Source organism: Aptenodytes forsteri, unplaced genomic scaffold (genome assembly GCF_000699145.1).
Source record: "Aptenodytes forsteri isolate BGI_AS27 unplaced genomic scaffold, ASM69914v1 Scaffold43, whole genome shotgun sequence".
Lineage (NCBI taxonomy): Eukaryota > Metazoa > Chordata > Aves > Sphenisciformes > Spheniscidae > Aptenodytes > Aptenodytes forsteri.
The window spans coordinates 1,004,166-1,027,267 of record NW_008794122.1 but is presented as its reverse complement, the minus strand read 5'-3'; positions in this window follow the sequence as shown (position 1 = coordinate 1,027,267).

Sequence of the window (23,102 nt, the reverse complement as noted above, 5' to 3'; positions counted from 1 at the left end):
CACTGAATCACACAGCTTTATAACAGCTGAGAATATGACCAGGGGAAGATACCCATGCAAATACATACAAAGGAGTTGACAAGCTTAGTGTTGTGGTTTAACCCCAGCTGGCAACTAAGCACCACACAGCAACTTTTTTTCATCAGCAGGCAGGTGTTCAGCCATCTCCAGGAAAGCAGGGCTCCATCACGCGTAACGGTGACTTGGGAAGACCAACGGCATCACTCCAAACATTCCCCCCTTCCTTCTTCTTCCCCCAGCTTTATATGCTGAGCATGATGTCATAAGGTATGGAATATCCCTTTAGGCAGTTGGGGTCAGTTTAGTCCCAGCTGTGTCCCCTCCCAACTTCTTGTGCACCCCCAGCCTACTCACTGGTGGGGTGGGGTGAGAGGCAGAAAAGGCCTTGACTCTGTGTAAGCACTGCTCAGCAATAACAAAAACATCCCTGTGTTATGAACACTGTTTCCAGCACAAATCCAAAACATAGCCCCATGCTAGCTACTATAAAGAAAATTACCTCTATCCCAGCCAAAACCAGTGCACTTAGAAGTAGGCTGAAACCTTAACCTTTAGTCTTGGTATGTTTATGATCATTCTTTTACCTTTTGTTCTCCAGCAGCCAAGTATTAGTAAGAGTATGAGTATGAGTATTGTTTTAAGTTTGAATAACATCTACTGCTAGAATTCCATAACTATAAAACAAATCACTTCTATAAGGTTATCTCCCTGAATTTAAGTTTTTAAAATATGACTTATTCTAACCTTTTTTTAAGCATTATTTACTAATTAGCTGACTGATTATTTGTGTGTTTATTGAAGGCCTCTTAATGGCTTTGGACAACTGTTGGTTAAGTGACTGCGTAGGAGAATATGTTCATTTCTACTTTCTTCATTGCACAGGTAGATTTGCAAGAGTTTGAATAGCCATGTACACAATAGTCATTTACATATGAATGGATCTCTTAGGTTATGAATGAGGTATATTACAAAAGCAGTTTGAGAACACTATTTCTAAAGAATAAGTTTTATCCAATGATTCAGAACTGTGCTTCATAAAGTTTGATCACATCATAGGGATCCCTTCACATATCAATAAAACAAAACTATTTCTTGTTTGGAATAAATATGAAATTTAGGCATAGCTCCCAAAAACAAAAGTAAAGAATCCATAATCATCATAAGACCACCTTTCTTGCTCACAACCAGAATAAAGACAAAGCTAAAAAGAACCCCAAAGGGTGACCCAGGCAGCTATTGGTTTCATCTCTTTATTGCAATGCCAAGCTTCTGCAGCTACCCCATGTATCACTAGAGACCAGGAATATCATGACAGTGTGCCAGGACATACAGAAACAGAAATCAGAGTTTAAAAAAAGCCACTAAATTTTCTCACAACTCTTTAATATCTACTTTTTCTGATCTTCATAATTATTTCATCTGCTATAGCTGGCATTTGGTTTATCCTTCCCTGAAGAGGTCTTTCACACTGGAGCAATATCAAGCTAAAACAAACAAACAAACAAACAAACAAACAAAAAAGCACAGAGGAAGATTTTATATAAAGAAAAAAATAGAGTTAGGATTTTTAAAACTGTGCACACACACTTCTATGAACTGGTTTAATTTGTGTTAAAAGGTTTCATGTTCTGAAACTGTTAACAGCTGTATCTGTTCCTAGCAAGTAGTAGTGGTTGTCAATTTAAACATGTAGCACTGTGCAATAACAACACTGACACAAAGTAAGTGCTGTTTAGTAACACTTAGCACTTTTTATACAAGGATACAATTTTAGTGCTGCCTTTAAACAAATAGCAGCAACCCTTTATCTCCTTCCAACCTCCCCCAAAAAAACAAGTAACACCATCCTTCCCCCAAAACCATCCTCGGGGGGGGGGGAGACACCAAAAGATCAGAAAGGAATAATATGGCTATAGATTTCCTTTTCAATATTTTTGTCACAAAGGGTTATATCCATATTCTTTTTCACTAGTAGAATGGTCAAGGGCTATTAAAAGTGGTCATGTATTTCTTTATTAATGAAGCAGGTCCTACATACTCTCCAGCATCTCCAGAGCTGCTAAGATGTCCATCTTCATGCCCATCTGTTTTCATCTGTCAGTTTGGGGATGAAGGGGCAGCTCTTCAGATTTTCAGTGCCACTGTAATTTAGTTAGACTTTACCCTTTCAAGAATCACTTGTAGTTTCTTTTACTCCTGCTGATTCTAACCATATCAGATTTCCAAGAAACCCTAAGATTTTCCAGGTGTTTCTTAAGCAGTAAAATCACCTTTTCAGTCTCTAATACCCATTTCTATATAGTATATTAAACCACTACTCAGTGAAATAAGAAAAGCAGATGTTTCCTTGTCTTTTATCTGAGGACTAGACATGTTTTTCCCTAGATATCAGTAAATTACCTACCTGCTACACAGCAAAGGATTTGAAGTATGCATTTTGCTGAGTAGTTTTACAGGACATAATGTGACTATTAAACCTCAATAAGGCTAAGCATTATTAAGTATTTTGTTGAATCAATCTTTGACACTAGTCAAAATATACAATACTATACAGTATATGGAAAATCCCTGAAAATCCCTCAAAATGTTATGCACTTAATTTTTGAGGTTAATCAAGCAGATACTTTACCTTAGTCATGAGTGAAATTGATATCCATGTATTTTTTATACAGAACCTGCAAAAGTTACTGCTGATATCTAGTGATATCTGATCACATCTTACTAAATTGTTAACCAACACTTACAAAAGAACATTGCATGTTTTGAGTCTGCCCTAGGCTTCTAATTAACATTACTGATTTTTTTCTGACATGACATTCAATAAAATATTGTGCAAATTCCTTTAACACATCATGTTCTGAGCCAATTCTAACACAAGTTTTGTTCTTTTTCAGTTATTTTTAGTGTTTCTCCCATGGGTTCTTAACTCACCTTTAGAATATTTATATACAGGACTTCAATGAAAAGAATTTCCCAAGAATGTTTTGGAGTTCGTATAGGTTGACAAACAGCAAAGTATAACGATATTAAGGGTATTGCTGAGCAATTTGGATGCATAATTTTTTTTTTTCTTTTCTGAAAAGCAGGAGAATAAAGAATTAATTAATCACACACACACACACACACACTACAGTCTTCTGTAGAAATATTTCCATTCATAGGAAAACATAACTTTTTATTCTAGTACTTTCTGTCAGAAATTGTATGAGCCCTACTTCAACTATTCATCTCTGCATAAGATGACATATTTATCCTCTCAAAAGTACTGACTCTTCCCCTTACTATGCCTGACTATGCCAGGTTATTTTATTTCTCTGTCACTAGAGGTACTGAGATTCCTTTTGCCTTACTATATATGAAGACACAAACAGACAGTCATTTAATTGTGCCATGTAAAATGGCATGTGCAGTTTCTGAAATGATTATAACTAATAGCAGAATGTTATTAAATATTATGTAACATTAGAAGTCTAAATTGAAAACAAACTGCTCCCTACTCAGCAGCTGAATTAAAATAAAAATCTGACAAAGAAAATCTAAATGTGTCAGGAGGAGCATTTATTACGGGGGGAATTCAACCTTGCTGATAAGCTTGACAGATTTGTCCAGCGCTATGATTTTTTTATTGGTGGTCAAATACGCTGAGTGCTCCAGCCAAGCATTTGGTATGACAGACATGATAGATGATGAAGAGTCCTTTGGCAGAAAGTGGTCTGAGAAATATTGAAACTGATTGATTACTTGGATTTCAAAAGTTTTTTGCAAATTTAGAAACTTGGTTCAAGGTAAGTATTGGTAGGAAATAATGATGAGAAGGGTATCTAATTAGTCTAGTCTTCACTAGCTTTTCAAAATAGAGTTTGTTTTAGTATCTATAACCTGATTCTCAATTTTGTGTTCCCCAATATTTTACTGCATTTCTGTCAAAGCCCTTTAGTAGGTCTAAGCCTATTCAGATCAACTTGAAGTTCTTTATTTTTAAAGTAAAATGTACAGTTTCTTTTTTTTCTTTCTTTCTTTCCTTTTTGTCACAACATTTATTCAAGCCATTAATTAGATAATAAGGATTGTAGAATGTGAGAGAAAGAAGGAATGACTACTTACATTGCTTGTTTCTGTTCTATTTTGCATTATAACCAGCATATGCATCTTTGCAACCAATGGTCCATTTGTAAAATATCCCCATAAGGTTTCCCTGAATCAGGGATTTACATCACAGCACAGCACAGTACATATACCATCGGTTCTACTTCTCTCATCTGTTTCTAAAGAAACAGCATCCAAATGTGTTTTTTCTTTGATAAGTCAAGTTATTCTAGTGTCTAAGGGAACTGCAATATAGACTCCCTAAGAAATCTGAAAGCCTATTAATATCCTTTTTGGTAGAAGCATATGCTATCTTCAGTTATCAACTGCTGAGAACTGTGCTGACAAAAAAAAAAAAAAAAAAAAAAAAATTTAATACTTTATAGAAGATCCTGAATCTTGTCTCAGTGATACACATCACTAACTAATATGCATGCTTGTAAGAAATACATATTCAGATCTTGTTTGGAAAAAAAAAAAAAAAAAACAACAGCTGTCTACACAGTAAAATGCTGTTCATGACATGCAAATTGATGCTTCTTTCTTATTTCTTAATAGAAATAAATAATCCATCAGCAGCTTAGAGATCACTATAAGCATCACACAGAAGCTGATTAGAAGTGAAATTGGTATCGTTAAAATGAAACCAAATAAGCTGCCTTGTACTGTGGTATTTTAGCAGAATAGGAAAAGAACTATTATTTTCCTCCTTGTGGAATAAACAGAATAGATAATAAACACTTGCAGCACTGCATGGAATCGATCTAACTGGAGAACAAATACATTTATAACTCACTTGTGGCTTTGGCTTCAGCTGAATTAAGAGGTGTTCTCATTACTTGTGGAACGTGCTTGCTATTCTGCAAATGCCTAGGCACCCTAATGTGTGTATACTAAGCTTTGAACTTCCTGAAAGAAATTCTACTAATGCTGACTATAGGTTTACGAGTTAGAAATATGTATATAAAATAAAATAACCAATGATTATTTGGCACGTTCAGTGTACACTGAGACAAAACCTCATCAGCAGTAAAAGAACAGTAGGGTATTACCCCAACACATCCATATTTGATTTTAATATTAACACAAATTAACAAAAAGCAATGCTACTTCATATTTCCACAGTGACCTTTGATGAAGAACCTCATAATCTCATACCATTTAGCATGCACTGAGGCCTCACTAGCAAAGTATTTCAGGATGTGACTATTTTTAGCTGACATGGTACATTGCTATCAGACACAGGCTTGCTTGGCCTGTGCTCTGAGCCAACAAAAGCTGTTAGGACATATTAGTCTGATGCGAGCCTGAATCATTCCTCCACTGAGATTTCAGGGTATTTTAGTCTGTGTTTGGCACTGTACTACTATTATCACACTACATTTGACTAGGAGGTAACTTGTGTCCTTTCTCCTCAGAGCATCAGCAGACCAAGGTCATTTTTACCAGGCATGTCTTACACAGGAGTGCATTAAGCTCATGAATCTCTCTGACTTGGCTTTTTTTAAAGTGTTGTAAATCCTTAAGAATTCATCTTTCTATTTGCAAACAGCACACAAGTGCTGTTATTAGGCCTGATGATGCCACCCAGACTTACCTACAGTACAGAGAGCTCTGGCTGCTAGGAAGCACACCAGTGGTGCAAATCCTTCATGTCAGGAAAGAACAGCATGCACACTGGGATTTATTCCAGCATCCCTTGACAGAGACTGTAAGCAGTCACTATCAAAGGTCATAAAAATGGAGGCAATGAAGATGAGCAGTAGACTTCAAGTGTGGTAAGTGAAAGCATACCCATATCTCTATGTAGAACATAGTCACAATAGGCTTCCTCTGGAAAGAACAGGAAATATTATTTCTGCAAGGAAAGAAAGGCTATCAGAGGAAGACTCCAGTCTTGCTTGTGTTGAATCACATGGGAGACCTGTTTTCCTTGACTGTAGACTAATCTAACCATGCCCCTTAATTGAGGTATTTCACTAAGTTGGGTGAGATGAACAAAGGCCTAAGTATTTTATTAAATAACAACTAATTTCCTCTTGTGCCTAAAGTTAAGCATATAAAAACCTTTATTTAAATAAATTCCTGAAAACTCTATTTAGACAAATGACCATTGCATCATGTATTTTACAGGTGAGGAACAAAAAACAAAACCAAAACAAAACAACAAAAAACAATCAGCAACAAAAAAAAAAAACCCACAATAAGAGGCAATCAAATCCACATCTTTGACTGAAGATGACAGCCTGAAAATTCAGGAGAACAAACGATTTAAAACTAACTTTGACTATCTAATATGTTTTTTATAAGGACTACTGAGAAAGCCTACTCATTTTTAATGTAATATTGAAGAATCAAATAGAAGATTTGGGAAAAAATCATGTTAAGTGAACTATTTCTGTTTAAATTGCACCCAGCTGAAATGGGTTAAAAGAAACAAACCACATTGCCACACTTTCTTAAGCTGTTGCAGATATACATAGTCATGTGGATATGAATCTATATGATATATACACAGACGCATGTATAAGATATTTATATATGAGTGTAAATGTATCTTTTCAGCTGCAGCGAGCATATATGCAGTAATATCAGTTGAATTTGCATAAAATCCTGATCTTAAATTTTAAACCTTTTGTTCATTTGCATTATTCTGCAGACTGTTTATTCTTAAACTTTATCAAAGGAATTTCTAGAAACCTTTTTTATTTCTAGATTAAAATTAATGTATTATAATTTTCAAAATTAGCAAAACAAAAAGAATTGTTAATCTTTCATTTACTAGCAGAAATTATATACCCTAATTAGAAATAACTTAGCATGCATTTAAAATTATCTTTACGGATAGTAATATTGTGTATGTTGAAATGTGTCTACATAAGGAAAAGAAAGAAGAAAATGCAAAAGCCATTTGTATTCTGTGTTGTTTTGTTTTCTATTGATTTCCACTCGGCCAAGCAGTGTATAAATGGACACAGTGTTGTGGAGTGTTTTAGGGGTTTATTGTTTGATTGTTTCATTTTCTCCAGTTTGGAAAACTTGTTTTTCCTGTACTGAATTTTCTGTGTGACCTTATGAAGTTAAAATCCAAACCATTGAATCTTTTTTAATGGTTATGGCACATTCTTAGTGGAAGTGTCTCTAAAATACCTAGATAATAATTCAATTGTATTAAGCTATTAAAGCTTTCCACCTCTTATTTTACTTTTGAAAATTCTGGATAGATTTTCACCTTTGAAATGTCTTTGTAATGTCATGTATTTTTGTTACCCAGAGAGACAGAAATTCTACTTAGATCACTCTTCTTGTACTTTCATAGAAGAAGTTGTGTGACTTGAATAAAATCTTATCATCTTCAGACTACTAAAAACAGTTTCCATAAAACTCTTAGTTGTCACATTCCCATTTATGGAACTTGCAAAGAATGTTAAAGCTAAGTCACTATCCAAAACAACTAATACACATTGACTGAGGGGAAAAATGTATCCACTAACTTGTTCTGAAAAGTTTAGATAAAACTGAAAAGCAAACTGCATAAGGTTAGTGTAAGCTATATAAAAAATATAAATACAAATATAAAATGACATTTTATTTTTGTTGTTAAAATACATGTAAATAGAAGCCAAGAAGAAATAGATAAATAAAGAGCAACTCTAGATTTGTGTCACTTTGACTAAAGTTGAAAGGTTTACTACTCAACCTCACTTCTATGCCCGACAAGATCATGGAACAGATCCTCCTGGAAGCTATGTCAAGGCATATGGATGACAGGGAGGTGATTACAGACAGCCAACATGACTTCAAAAAGGGCAAATCGCGCCTGGCTAATCTATTGGCCTTCTACCATGGAGTGACTGCATTAGTGGATAAGCGAAGAGCAACTGACATCATCTATCTTAACATCTGTAAGGACTTTGACATAGTCCAACACAACAAGCTTGTCTCTAAATTGGAAAGGGATAGATTTTATGGAAGGACTTTTCAATGAATAAGGAAATGGCTGGATGGCTGCATCCAAACAGTTACCGTCCATGGCTCTATGTCCAAATGGAGATCAGTAACAAGTACTGCTTCTCAGGGGTCTGTATCAGGACTCGTGTTGGTCAATATATTCATCAATGACATAGTGGGATTAAGTGTACCCTCAGCAAGGTTGTGGATGACACCAAGCTCAGTGATGCAGTTGGTATGCTAGAGGGAAGAGATGACATCCAGAAGGACCTTGACAGACTTGAGGAGTGGGCCAATGTGAACATCATCAAGTTCAACAAGAGCAAGTGCAAGATCCTGCACCTGAATTGGGGCAATCCCCAGTATCAGTACAGATTGGGGGATGGATGGATTGAGATCAGCCCTGCAGAGAAGGACTTGGAGATGTTAGTAGATGAAAAATTATATATGAGCTGGCAATGTGCACTTGCAACCCAGAAAGCAAATCATATCTTGGGCTGCATAGAAAGAAGCGTGGCCAGCAGGCCGAGCGAGGTGATTTGCTCCCTCTACTCCATTCTTGTGAGACTCCAGATGGAGTACTGCATCTAGCTCTGGGGGCCCCTGCACAAGAAGGACATGGACCTGTTGGATTGGGTCCAGAGGAGGGCCATGAAATTGATCAGAACACCTCTCCTATGAAGGAAGGCTGAGAGTGTTATATAATGTATAATATAGAATGTCTAATATAATATATAATGTAAAATATATAATATGTAGATGATTCTAAGTTCAGTTTGACAGATGCCAGCCACAAAGTTCAGTCATTAGTCATTAGGCTATTGAAAAATTACTTGAAATGAAATGTCCATTATTGGAATATAGGTGATATAATGAGAAAGTAATGATATTTTGAAAGAAAAATGTCTGCAACAATTTTAAAAAGCAATTTATTTGGTATTAACAACAATAAGGAACTAACTTATAAAAATGGTAAGAATATTATTTATGAGAAAAATAAGTAAATGTATTGATTTTTATGTACACATTTTTCTATATTTTAAAAAACTTTTCTGGGAAAAAATTGCATTAATAGATAATAATTCGCTAAATTTTTCAAAAATTATTTTTTAGTGGAATTTCTCCACAATATTTCCTGAAAGGGTTGGACATACTCTTCCTGCTTAGAGCAATTGTACATGTAGTACGTGTGTCCAATGCTTTGACGTATAGAACAGATGTACAACAACAGTATTGCGAAAGTGGTCCTGGGATTTTTAGGCATACGACAGCCTGGTAGCTCCAAACATGCTGTTCTTAGTCCAGGTAACCTGGCTGTATTTATAGAAAGAGTTCAATATTTATTTGAACAAAATTTCTGGGAAGAAAAAGAGTAGATGTTCAGGAAAGCCAAAACATATGGTAGCTTTGGGGATAGAGAAATTCAAGAAACCTATAGTTATATTGCTTGGTATAAAACAAAACAAAACAAAACAAAACAAAACAAAACAAAACAAAACAAAATGTGTCATTATTATTGACTAAAACCAATAAACTGTAGTTTTATTTTTCCCTAGACAGAAAATGCTTCATCAGTGGAAGAGGAAAGGGGAGAGGGGCTGATTAATGGCACAATCCTCACATAAACTTTAATTTATCTATTTTAGGCTCCATCTCTGTAGTACATGAGAGTCTAATAATTGCTAATATATTTTCTCGATCTCTGAGTGTTGCATTCATTTTCAGAAGGCATTGGAGCTGTAGACAAAGATGTGTTTAGGAAGACAGTTCTATTTAAGCAAACTATTAAAAATGTAAACCTTTAAAACTCCTATTCAGCTAGCACGAAACACCAGAGGTCGCTAAGTTTCACAATGACCTATATTTTCTAATTTCCTGCTTCAATTTGAAAAGAGATCAGTAATTCACCATGTAGATGCTCTTGGGACTGAAAACAGGCATTCTACCACCTATCCCATTTCAGGGGTTTGAGCTGTTAAGTGCAAAACTAGTCCTTGAATTGCATTTAAAATAGAGCAATATCTAACTATGGTGATATTTTTCCCTCCCTTAACACAAACTGACATATCACCTCGATTAGAGTAATTTGAATAATTGATTCTGAACAGATCCCATGATTGCAATTTAGAGCTTAGTCTTCACAAACAAGCACCTCTATCCTTAGGCAAGTGTTTCACTCTCCTACTTCTTTTCTCTCTTTGTGGTTAAACTGCTATTTACAGATACCAAATCTTCAATAGAAGGGTGCTCTGAACCCAAATAACTTCATGCTGTGATGAGGAACAAACTTATCTAGGTGTTAGGAATGTTGGGGTTTATTGATTTTGGGGTATTACTGGTATCAATTGGGTATTACTAATGTAATAAATTAATGGGGGGAGGTGGCGGAATCAGCTGCAGAAAGAACTGCAGATGCACGGGCTTAGAAAACAGGTATTCTAGAAGCAGTGACTGGCTCTCCTTTTTTTCAGCTTTGATTCTGAAATCTACACAGATAGGGACATGTTTGCGAGGTGTACTCTTCTGGGAAGAGAAGCAGAGGTCATTGCTATCCAAAATTGAAAACCTGAACTTAAAGTTGACACAAGGTTTAAAACATCCTGATGAATTTGCAGCCCTATGATAGTCTTGCAAGTGACCAAGATAGACTAGTTTAAAAGAAAAGCCAAAGTAAGAAATGGATAAGAGGTTGCCTGTCAGAAAATCCTGGCCAATATCTTGAAAAATGAAAATGAATAAAATTATTAGTTCAGCAGCCTAACGATGGAGAAAGAAAGTAAGTAAAGAAAACACTTAGATCATCCACTCTTAGAACATAACGGGGAGAAGCTCTGTCCCAGCCAAGCAGTTGAGGACTGAGAGAAAAGGGGAGAAAGGTAAGGTATGTCAGCTGTAAAAATATTTCAATTAATCCACCATGCAAATACACATGCAGACAAGAAGTAGAAGAAAAGTAGTCTTTATTCACTTACCTGCACTTTGACTTTTAAATATCAAAATCAGCATTCAGAATCTCATCTCCATGGTGAAAATGCTTTCAAAAACAAGTAAATATTGGAAGTAATAGTGAGAAACCAGATTTCATTAATAACTCATGCTGCTTGAATTTACCATTTTCATTTCAAAATGGCTTATTTTGATAAGTAACGTCTTTCTTTGCTTAAAAAAATAGACATATTTATTGTCTATGCTAAATCTTTCAGCTTACTTAACCCTTTGAATTTCAATGTTGCAGCATCATTTCTTTGAAATGAAATTACTTTTATTGATAGAATAATTTAGCTCACTGTAAAACTGAAAGATATCCATAGGGCTATGCTGTACAAATGCCACTTTAATGTATGTTCTCTCCATCTACCAAAGCACTCACAGATTTACTCAATTAAAAGTGATTTTGAATAAAGACCTTTTTCCAATGTTTTCCAGACATTTCAAAAGCAATGAATATAAATAAAGACAAAAGGTGAACAAGTTAAAAGGAATTTGTCACTCTTAATGGTGATATGAAATGTCAAAATGTTTTCTGGGATACTAATTTATGTGCTTACATTCATTTATTTTAAGGACTTTTTAAAGAATACGAGAAAGAGGTTATTTCTACAACACTTATTTTTAAACAACTGTATTATGTAGTAAGTTTAAGATCAACAGACTTAAGATCAGCAAATTAGTAAACTGTCAGGTTATTATAAAGGCATGCAGTTTTCCTTCAGAAAATGTTGCCTATCTCTTCATATTCAGGAAATTGTTTCACTCAGGATTAGATATCAAACACTTGAAATCTTTAATCATATCTTCAGAAGAAAGGAATAATCCTAGGTGATATATTAGAAGTTACTTAAATTTGTATAGTATTGTTACTGTCTTGTATAGTATTGTTACTGTCTTTAACATTATGGGGCAGAAACAGACTAAGGATGAAAAAAAATGTTACAATATTTCTGGGGGAAAACCACTCATGGTACAGAAGATGGGAGAAACAAACATGGAGTAAGAATGTCCATTTTCAATCACAGAACTGCTTTACGCCTTCTCTGACATGGTCAGAGAATCTTACTCATCCAAATGAAAATACTTGTGTGTTAAATTTCTATGAATTAATGTTGTAGTTAGTTAACTGAGACAGGTATCAAAACAGGAATACTGAGGTATATTGTATACTTCAGATGACCATAGAGAAAATACGCTTTTAAATTCTGATAAGTTAGATGTTTCTGAAATAAAGTGACCCTGTTTCAGACCCTTGAATACCTTCTATGAATTTGAATTTGATACCAAGCTGAAAAATTCTGTAGGTTAGCTGAAGGCAACTCTAGCATGATTTTGGGCTAGTTAGGGCTTTTTAAAAAAAAAAAAAATTATGAAAACAATATTTTGTTTCATCTGTTTTGAATACTCAGTGAAGCAGTAATCATGTAGAAACTGTGCAGAAGCATATAAGGGGAATAAAAAATATCTTTAAGAATTCCAGGAATTCTTAGAGTCATGTCCTGGGAAAAGGAGAAATTGGCTCACTAAGATGTGAACTGTTCAAGAAGATGTGGTTCTGTTCCTGAGTTTGCTATACAGGCTTGTGTTCTTTGGACAAGCCATCAGCGACTGCTTTCAAAATGCTATGTTCAAAATGGAAATGTTTGGTACCTTCTTATTTACTCTTCCTTTCTTCTTTGTATCCACAAATACAGGGAAAGAAATGTGTCAGATTTTTTCACATTCATCTATTCCCAATATTCATTAAAGCTATCTGATTTTTGACAACCAGATAATTTCTATTTTAATATTTTAAAGAAGTAAAGAAAAGGTCATTAGCTAATTATATTCATCCTTCTCAACTGTTAGTAAAGAACCTTCATAGTTCACCAGATCCTTGTCAGTCTTTAAAATTCTTTTCCGATTTCTATCAGCATTACCATGCTGATAACTGTGCCTGTAAGAACACTAGCTGAAGTCACAGGGGCTTCAAAAGATATTATAAGGAGAAACTTATACTCAAGAGCTCTTCCCTAGAAATGGAAAGAGCAGAAGCCTTTGTTATCTTCCCATCATAATGACCTGCACAAGACAGAATCGTTTCCCCATTGTTTAAGTACTTACATTTACAAAGCAGTATTTCAGAATTATGGAGAATCTTAGAGATAGGATTATAGGCATAAAATTATAGTATTTGTAATGCCTACTACTCCTAAGTACAGCATTAAATGTTACCTGCAGGTTTCTTAAAAAACCCTCAACTTCTTTGTCCCATATATTGGGTTTCACAACTGTGAGATAAGTAACATTTCCAATATCAGAGATATAAAATGTTAACAAGAAACTAAATAAATTTTCAAGATCAAGACTGCAGAATGATCCATGGAAGAAGCATAGCTTGAATTCTAAGTTAATTGAGCAATACTACTTTAAATACCTACTACTTTAAAGGGAAGTTTCAGCAATTTTCTTTAAAAGAATATTGGTATTCAGGAAAATACACTGCATAGCCAAAGGACTGCAAAGTAGTGTCTTATGTTAGTAAATGAATTTGCCCATAATTATCCTGTAGAGACTGTGTGGGTGTTAGATCAATAGTTCATATATTGTGTTCATCACTAACCTTCAACAGTTCTTGAAATAAACTCTAAGTGAACTGTTCTTGAACTTCCTTGATAAAATGCCATACGAATGCTCTTTTTTTTTTTTTTTTCTGCATTAATCTCATATACAGCAGCTATTCTAATTGTGTATAAATTGAAAGCTGAAGAGTGTGGTAAATGGTCTTCAGATTTTAGATTACACAAATAACAGCTCTATAGTGTGCCAGCACATATAGCTAAATAAATGAGCTTGATGTAATCATGTATACTTAAATGTAAGCTAAATAGAACATGCAATAAATGAAGCACATAATACAAAGCATTAACAGTACTAAATGATCTGTTTATCATTTACATCAAATCATCTTTTCCCATTAAAATGCTAGCATCCCATAATAAGTTTAAGCCCCTTGTCTCAAAATGAAAATACCAATTTACTGGCTTGCCATTATAATGTTAATGATAGCAATATTCTGGAAAGGAAAAATACAATGAAAATATATATTATCCAAAGTGTGTTTCCCCTCCCCGCTTTTTGAATAAAGACTGTTGTAGTTAGATCATATGGAAAAAATAACTGATAAAATAATTGACTTTCTTTTTTTAAGATTCTTTACAGTTTAATTTACATGTTGATTATATAGCTGGAAAAAATCTCCCAATTTGATTAAGTAAAGCAGAAAGTGCCTAAGAGTAAATTGACATCTGAAATTGGAGAATGTACTTCATCTAATTGTATTAATAAACTACACTGATGAGGTTTGTTTAGTAAGAAAAAACCCTTTTGACCTTTTGATTTAGTGTAGAATAGAACACATTATATTTGGGTCTTTTTACAGTATTCTCATTATGTTCAGTAAAATCAAACACTTCTATAACACTTGGCCAAAGTGAAAAAAATAATGCAACAATAAAGACTTTTAAATTAGTTGAAGTGGTAGTTATGTACAGTGCTTGTGAAGCTTTGTTTTTAACTGTTGTTTTTGTGTTGTTAGATGTAAATTGCAAGAAGGAATAATTGTAGTCTGACATTTTCCTTGAACAATATTTGTGAATGTTTTGTCTATTAATGTTTCATGAATTTTGCAGTATGTGAGATAGTATGGATTTTTTTTTCCACTTTCAGTGAAATTAGGAAGTTTTTGTTAGTGACTTGCATTATGCTTGTTCATATTAATAAACATTATATACACTCTGAATTTGTTCATTTGAGGTAATAATAGTATAGATTAAAAAAAAATTCTGGAAGGTGTGAATAGATTGGGGAAAGAAACAATAAAACTAAAAATAAGATATTAGATTTTAAAACATCTGAAACGTCAGTTCTACTGATCATCTGAATTCCACTCAGACCCAAATATGAGGGTATTTATGTGAAATGAATCTAGGAAACAGTTCTGAGTAAGAGCAATAAAACCAGTTTTGTGGGATGGCATTTTGTTTAGAGAAACACATTTCTTGGCCCCATAATGTGGTATAAAAGAGAATGGACACTCAGAAAGATTGAAGTATCCAAAGATATTCATAACCGTAACATCAGATTTTAACTATCTGACATGAGAGTGTCACAGAGGAACAGGAACATCAACCAACATGGCATGACTGATGAGATTTGCGCTATTATCTTCTCTCTTTTTATCTTGTCTATTTCTGAGGCATAATTTTTTTTTTCAAGTGGAATATGCGACTTATTTTCTTTCCTAGGATGCACAGCGTATCTGCTCACCTCAAAGGTTACTGCAACTTCATCATCTCACTGTTTTCTTCAATCACTTCTCTTTCTTTATCCTAACTGTAGCTTGCAGTTAACAAACTAAAAGAAACCCTCTTATGTGTCAGTCAGGAAACGTTATCAATGTTCCAAATATCACTGTTGTTCACTGTTATATCTGATACATCAAGCTTCTTTTCTGACCTTCCAATTTTGAAATGCTACATGGAGCAGCTCCATTTCTAGCATACCATACAACTTATTTCCTCTGAAGAACTCTTTTGATGTGATTCTATCAGCCACCTCTCATCTTCAGCTCAGCATCTAGGCTTGGAATTAAATGAACCAAGCTTTCATAAGAAAAACCTCTCCTTAGAAATCATAAAAAATCATTATTCTATTTTTGGTAAATAAATTATTCCCCATCCCTTGCTATTCTCTTTCTGTTGCTGTAGAATTTTTTAAATGTCTTAAATGAATACCAAAGATTTCATTCAGTTTCTTCTAATATCCTACATACACACAGGAAAAGGGAATTTAAATAGCACTTCACAAAACTGTAGAAAGAGATTTCACTGCGAATATAATTGAGTAGTTTTACAGACTTAGAGACACATAAAGCTGACAGTTTAACATTAGTATATAGGATATTTCTTGCTGTATATTTGTTCCCATTTATTTTCATTGTTTTGGTTTGTTGTCCTTATTTTAGGGCTCTGCATATTGTCTCTTTCTTGAAGGCTCAAAACTGATCTAAAGAAAATTCCTCCCTTATCAACGGGAGTTTTGCTTTGCCTGGGAAGTCCAGAAGGTCTGTCTAGCCATCATTTTGCTACATAAGAATTAAATCAGTGGGAAAAAGGTTATTTCTGTGTACAAAATATGCCAGTAGATTGGAAATTGATTATATTGCCTATCTAAAAGGTCTTCTTTAGAAATGTATATGGCACTGTAAGTTTCTGTTTGTGTGGCATCCTAGCTTGTTTCCTTCTTATTTGACCTCCAAATCATAAGGCAGAAAATATGTTATCAGAAATTGTCCTGTTGACCAAATTATATATGCCATAATTAAGACAACTGTCTTCCTTTTGAGAATTAGATTATTTTCAACCAAATGTGAATCCTGAAAAACTAAGTATATCCATTCTTAGAAAACTTATCCATGTGCAACATTCCTAGGGTAGGTAAGGCTGAAATGCCTGAAGCCTTTGCAATAGCAGGGGATCGGTTGGGTGGAACACAGCCAGGTAATTCTAGGAGCTGAATCATGTCTGCACTGTGGAGAGAAGGAAGGGAATGGAGAATAGAGGGAAAGCAAGTTTGGAAGAGAATTTATTCAAAATTTCTCAGGAGTGGTGGGAAGAGACTGCTCAGATTGAAATTTAGCTGTCAGTATGTCCCTAAGGAGGTGAGCAAGAAACACCAGCCAGTGATCAATGTGAAAAGCATTCTTTGAACAGTCTGTGATTACTGATCTGTCTTTTCTTGACTTTATCATGGCCAGTATCTGACAGGAGCAGAACAGATGACAACAAGCTGATTGTGCATCATACACACAAAAGAGATATAACCCAGAGGCTAGTAGCTGATCTGCTGAAGTATGAATTTTTGTTTTAACTAAAAGCTGCAACTGTTATAAGCATGTAGTGCACACAGCCAATTCTGTTCATTGAGGCATGCAAAAAGGGAATGAAGATGCTGACTCCAGAACTCCCAACTTCCAATTCCAGAAATTACCATTATGCAAAAATGCTGCTGAACTTTTCACAGAACTGTATTAGAGAACATCTTTTGAAAGGTTAGCTAATTCTTTTTAAAAGACTTTGAACGCTGGTAATTGTATCACCTGCCATATTATTGCACTGGTGGATTACCCTCAAAGCCGGGAAACAAACTCTCGACCCTTGCATCCTTTCATACCTTAGTCAAAAGGGCTGAAAACCCTCCCATTACCATTTTCTATGTGTTTGTACCTTTACACAGGGACCAAATTGTTTCTCAACTTTCTCTTCAATAAGATGGTTTATTTGAACTCCTCAAGCCCCAGATAAGGCTAAAGTGTTTAAGCTGCTGAAATGCTTTTAGCTGTCTTTTCCACATCTTGTATGTCTTTATGTCTTCCAAATGTGAACACCAAAAGTGGTTGGAGGTCTTTGATCTCCTGAAGATGTTACATACATAGAAACATATTTCTGATGATCACTACAACTTTCTCTCTCCTTCCTCAGCATCTCCGTCTATCCTTTCCCTTAGTTTTTGTACTGACAATACACGTTGAAGAGATTTTGTTGTGATTCCTAAATCCTTAACTGTATCATTATTTTTCAAGACATAGGTTTGTCAAATACACATATAATCTGTGATTTTGGTTTAGTTTGGCAGTGGTATATTTTATTGGATTGTTAGCAACCTCACCAGCCAATGCAGGTGTTCTTCTATAGCAATAACCTGTCCTACTCATTATTAAGTATACCACCAAATTTTATTAGATTTTAAATCAGACTTGGATTTTGGTATTTTAATCAATACACTAGTTAAAAAATGGTTCTTTGGAATATTTCTAGTACTAGTTCTCTGATAAATAAGATTCACTAACAACAGTACTTTGAGATCTGTTGGTGAAACAGCTTTTATTTTGAGATCCTTGTACACATTTCCCATGCAAATGATAAAGAAAAACAACTTTCTAAAGTTTCAGCACTAGTACAGAGGTTTTTCAGTGGTTCAGAGAACATGACAAACAAAAGTTCTTTAACTGTACAGACTAAAACTTGTCAACTCTTAGAGATGTACAAATGCAAGACAAGTGAAAAAAGATCAGAATTTTTAAAAAAAGTGTACATGGTTGACAAACAAGACTGAAGAAGACACTGATCTATCAATAAGTTAAGAAGCTAAGAAGAACTAAAAGAAAAAGAATTTTAAAATAGCAAAACAAGAACCAGATATTGATATTAATAGGGCAAAAAATATCAATTTTTATGCTGAGTTTGGACTAAAGGAAAAGGATACTTTAAGAACTTAGAATGCTGCTGTTGTGGTTTAACTTGGCAGGCAGCTAAACACCACACAGCCATTTGCTCACTCCTCCTCAGTGGGATGGGGGACAGAATTAAAAAAAAAAAAAAGGTAAAACTTGTGGGTTGAGATAAAGATAATTTAATAGGACAGAAAAGAAAGGGAAAATAATAATGGTAAAAGAATATACAAAAAAAGTGATGCACGATGCAATTGCTCACCACCTGCTGACCAATGTCCAGCCAGTCCCTGAGCAGCGGACCCCCGGCCAGCTTTTCCCCTAGTTTATATACTGAGCATGACGTCATATGGTATGGAATATCCCTTTGGTCGGTTGGGGTCAACTGTCCCAGCCATGTCCCCTCCCAGCTTCTTGTGCACCCCCAGCCTACTTGCTGGTGGGGTAGGGTGAGAAACAGGAAAAGGCCTTGACTGTGTAAGCACTGCTCAGCAATGACTAAAACATCAGTGTGTTATCAACATTATTCCCATCCTAAATCCAAAACACAGCACTGTACCAGCTACTAGAAAGAAAATTAACTCTATCCCAGCCAAAACCAGGACAGCTGCTTATGCCATCTATAAAGGGGTTCTAAAACAAGTCTCTTCTACATTAAAGTTTTTCAGGTTACTAGATAGGATACTTGGGCGCAGTGAGTATAGTAAAGAGATAGCTGAGAAGCTTTTTTTTTTTTTTTTTTTTTTTTTTTAATTCAGAATACAGCATAACATTTGCTAAATTCTGGCACTTTAGAAGGGTGATCCAGAAACGACAGACTAAAGTATATATTAGTTCTTGACAAAAATAATTCAATCTAAATTCAGGACTTCATTAATAATGAATTAGACACTAAAAATATCATTAATGTCAATCAATTTGGGTTTAAAGGAGGTACTGCATGTCACATAAAATGATTGTCTTCAGGAGCAATAGAAGTAAGGATTTATTTTCCTACCTGTTAGCTGAACAGGGTTAACTGCATCTCTGACAGACTGTGACCTTCTCCGGAGAATGCCCTTAGGTCTTAAGCCTCCAGCCCTCATTTTTCTTGGGGCAGTAACCTGAGAGCTGGTCTTCAGAGCAGCATTTTAGAGGTATAATGCTCTCATAATTTATTGTGATTATTTCAGCAAGTATGAATTCAGTTTAACACCTGGACTTCCACTTTATCTCAGGAAAAATGAGGGAATTTAACTAGTGGCCAAACAGCTTTCAGAAATAATGGTATATTTTATTTAAGACAAAAGTATTACAGAAAAAATCTGCTACAAAACAATGAACAGATCTCACACATACTATATCTGTCAGTTATTAATCATTGTTCATACAGGATGTTGACAGGTTGTTCATAAATTTGCCACTTATTTGTTCCAGAGAGAATCTGATTGCATCTATCAGATCAGACCCACAAGGGTAACTAAAATTCAAGAAAATTGCCTAAGTTAATTTCCTCTTCATTTTTCCTAGGTTTTTAAATCACTGAGAGAGCTATTCAGAAGTACAAATTACATTGGTACCAATCAGTAGCACACAGGAGCTTTTTATTATCTGGCCAATTCTATTCTATTCTTCTGATTCTATTTAACTACACCCAGTTACAGGAGAAGATACAGAGGTGTTCACATAGATAATGGGAATTCCACGCCACTTTAAGAGTATTAGCCTTCTAATTTCTGTTTTAAGTATCTGCCATTCCACGTTAAAAGAACAAGCCTTTCTTCAACTAAAGATATTTCCAAAATAAAAGTCCCTTCTAGTGTTCTCCTGTCTTTGCACACCCATATCGTTGCACAACATTCACCTTTTCTTTTCACCACTGAAATCCTCAGATAAGTACCAAAGGCACATTTAGGTTACTAACTCCATAAAGAGGGTCACCACTTCTTTTTTTTCTAAACTTACAAAAATTTCTTACAAAAAACCCAAAAGTATAGAGTTGAAAAAGTTTGTGGTAACTTAAAAATTGCTAGAGCAACTGTATTGTTATCGGTGAGCATGCTGTAATTGCTGCTGCAATTTATCACTGTTAACACTGACACTATTTTTATAAATACTTATGAGTCTCTTTCAACTGCAGTTTCAGATTCTCACATGCTAGTCTGAACTATTGTGGGGGTGGATGAAGTGGGATTTTATTGTTTCAGCTGAGATCCTGCCTTGAGAACACAAGTTATATTGAATTCAGACTCCAGAACTGGGTTGAAAAGTTTTGCTTTAAAAAATTTAGTTCACATAATGAAAACTGAAGAGGCAGTAATTCTATGTCAGGAATCACAGGAAAAAAACTGATACATTTCTGAATTATTGACAAACTACTGTTGCTTTGCAAAAACAAAGTAACTCAAAGCAGTTGAGCTTACTAATGAATTTGGACCAAAGTTCAGAACAACTTTCATTTAGAACAAGATCGAATACCAACTGTACTTAAAAATATTTAAAGATATATTGTTAGATAAGGCTTCATTAATCTTTTCAATATACTTGTAAGCTTCACTATAAATGAATATTTCCATTTTCTGTTCATGACCCCGATGCAAAGGGAATAACACATTCTCAAATACAGTGCTCAAGAGTATCTATATCTGTGCTTTTGGTTTCCTTAACATACAAACCATCCTCTCTGAGGGGTTTCTATCCCATTTTTCACCAATCAGATTAACATATTTACTATTTCTTCCTTTTAAAAGGGTTTAAAAAATATATATGGTTTTGTGCTTTTCTTGGACCCTTAGGAATAGAGGGAATATAAATTCTTAGAAAAAGCAAATTAGAATGCTTAAGTGAGGGTACCTTCAGGAGTGTAGCATTCAGGCAGGTAGAAAGGGGAGAAATACAGCAAGAAGACATACAAGTGCACATATGTGCAGAGTAACAGAAGAAAGACATGTCTTCCAGGAATGCCAAGAAGCTGGATAAAGTTTATTACAGTCTAGGAGGACACAAAAGGTTATTGAATTGAGGACGGTACCAGTGAACAGGACTCAGTGAATAAGGACCCAGAGGGCAGATTCATGCACAAATTTCTTTAATGTTACTTTCCTCTTCTCACCCACAGTTCTGTGTTTCTCAATTTTAAAGGTTTTTTGTTCTAATTTTTCCGTAATTGTTTAGAGCTTGAAATAATTTGAGTAGTTCTGATGTCCTCACTTTAAGAAAAACTTGTCAGCAGAACAACCCCAAAACTCTTCCTGGCTGGGGTCCTCAGAGAGTACCTAATCATATCTTTGCTTTAACAACAGAGTTTCACTGCACCTGCTTACATATTTAGCCTTTAAATAAACCTAGCACCTTTGCACATAAAACTGCTATATATCATTAAACTATAACTGACAGACTACCGCATAGTGTTAACTTATTTAGCATGTGTATGAAAGACTATTAATTCTAACATATGTTTGCACCTGAGAAATATAGATGTGACAATGATGTGTCTCCTCTAGCAACAAGAGGACAGGAAGATCTTATGTGTTATTACTGTAGCAACAGGTTTTCCACTGGATTTTGCCTCCAATAAAAATAGCTCATTTAAAAAGTGTCAAGTCTGGCCTTCCATTAATGATGCTTTCACATTTGTTAAAAATATATAGTCACAAATGACAACTTGATGCTTTATGTTTGTTCTTTGTCATGACTTTAGAAATAAAAATGATTTCACACACTTTTTTTTTTTTAAATCAAACTTATAAAATCAAATACATTTGCAAACAGGATTTGCTTGATCAGTTTCACTATTTTTCTCTTTTAAGAAATTCTTGGGTTTCTTGACTGTTTTTTCTTATGATGTCTTCATTTGTCACTGGAAGCTCACAGGCAAATTACTGTAATACCTGGAATTCTTAAGTGGTCTCCCATTTAGCTACAATCCATTCGTGAACCCCAAACTTTCAGACAAGTTGGGGATGAGACACTTTTATATGAAAAATTATGTTTTCTGTTATGGTATTCAGCATGCAGCAGATCTAATCCCAAGACTGAAATTAACATTATTTGTAGACAGTTCTCAGAATTTAATTTTCTAAATTAATATTGTTTAATTGACGTACGAATAATAGGATACATTTCTATTAAGTATCACTGCTAGAAAATTTTTGATCTCAGAATTTAATATTCTAAATTAATATTGTTTAATTGACGTACGAATAATAGGATACATTTCTATTAAGTATCACTGCTAGAATGAATTTTTGATGCAATTCCTCACATCACAGCTTCCACAATTTTTCTATGACTGCCTAACAACATTTGCATCCAGTTCTTTGTTAGACTGAATGCTGGAGCTTTAAAACTCTTGTTAGTACATCCATAGGAACACTAAATAATTGAAAATACTATCAAAAGAAATTTTTTAAAAACTACCATATTTGCTGATTTTAATTTCTAATATAGTAATGTCTAATTTTATTATTCCTTGTTGGTTCTAAGAATATTTATGCTTCGTATTTAAACAGTTGCTCTCCATTCAATTATCTGTTACTAGAACTCATCAAAACGCTAGCTGCTGAGGCAAAAACATTTGACTACTGTAGCTGTTTTTCCGTAAAGAAAAACGTGGAATATACCGCCATTATAAATGCTCATACGTTCTTTAGGCTGACTGTATTGGGTTTGCATGACAAGGTTTTGGTAACGGGGGGGCAACAGGGGTGGCTTCTGTGAGAAGCTGCTAGAAGCTTTCCCTATGTCCAATAGAGCCAATGCCAGCTGGCTCCAAGACAGACCTGCTGCTGGCCAAGGCTGAGCC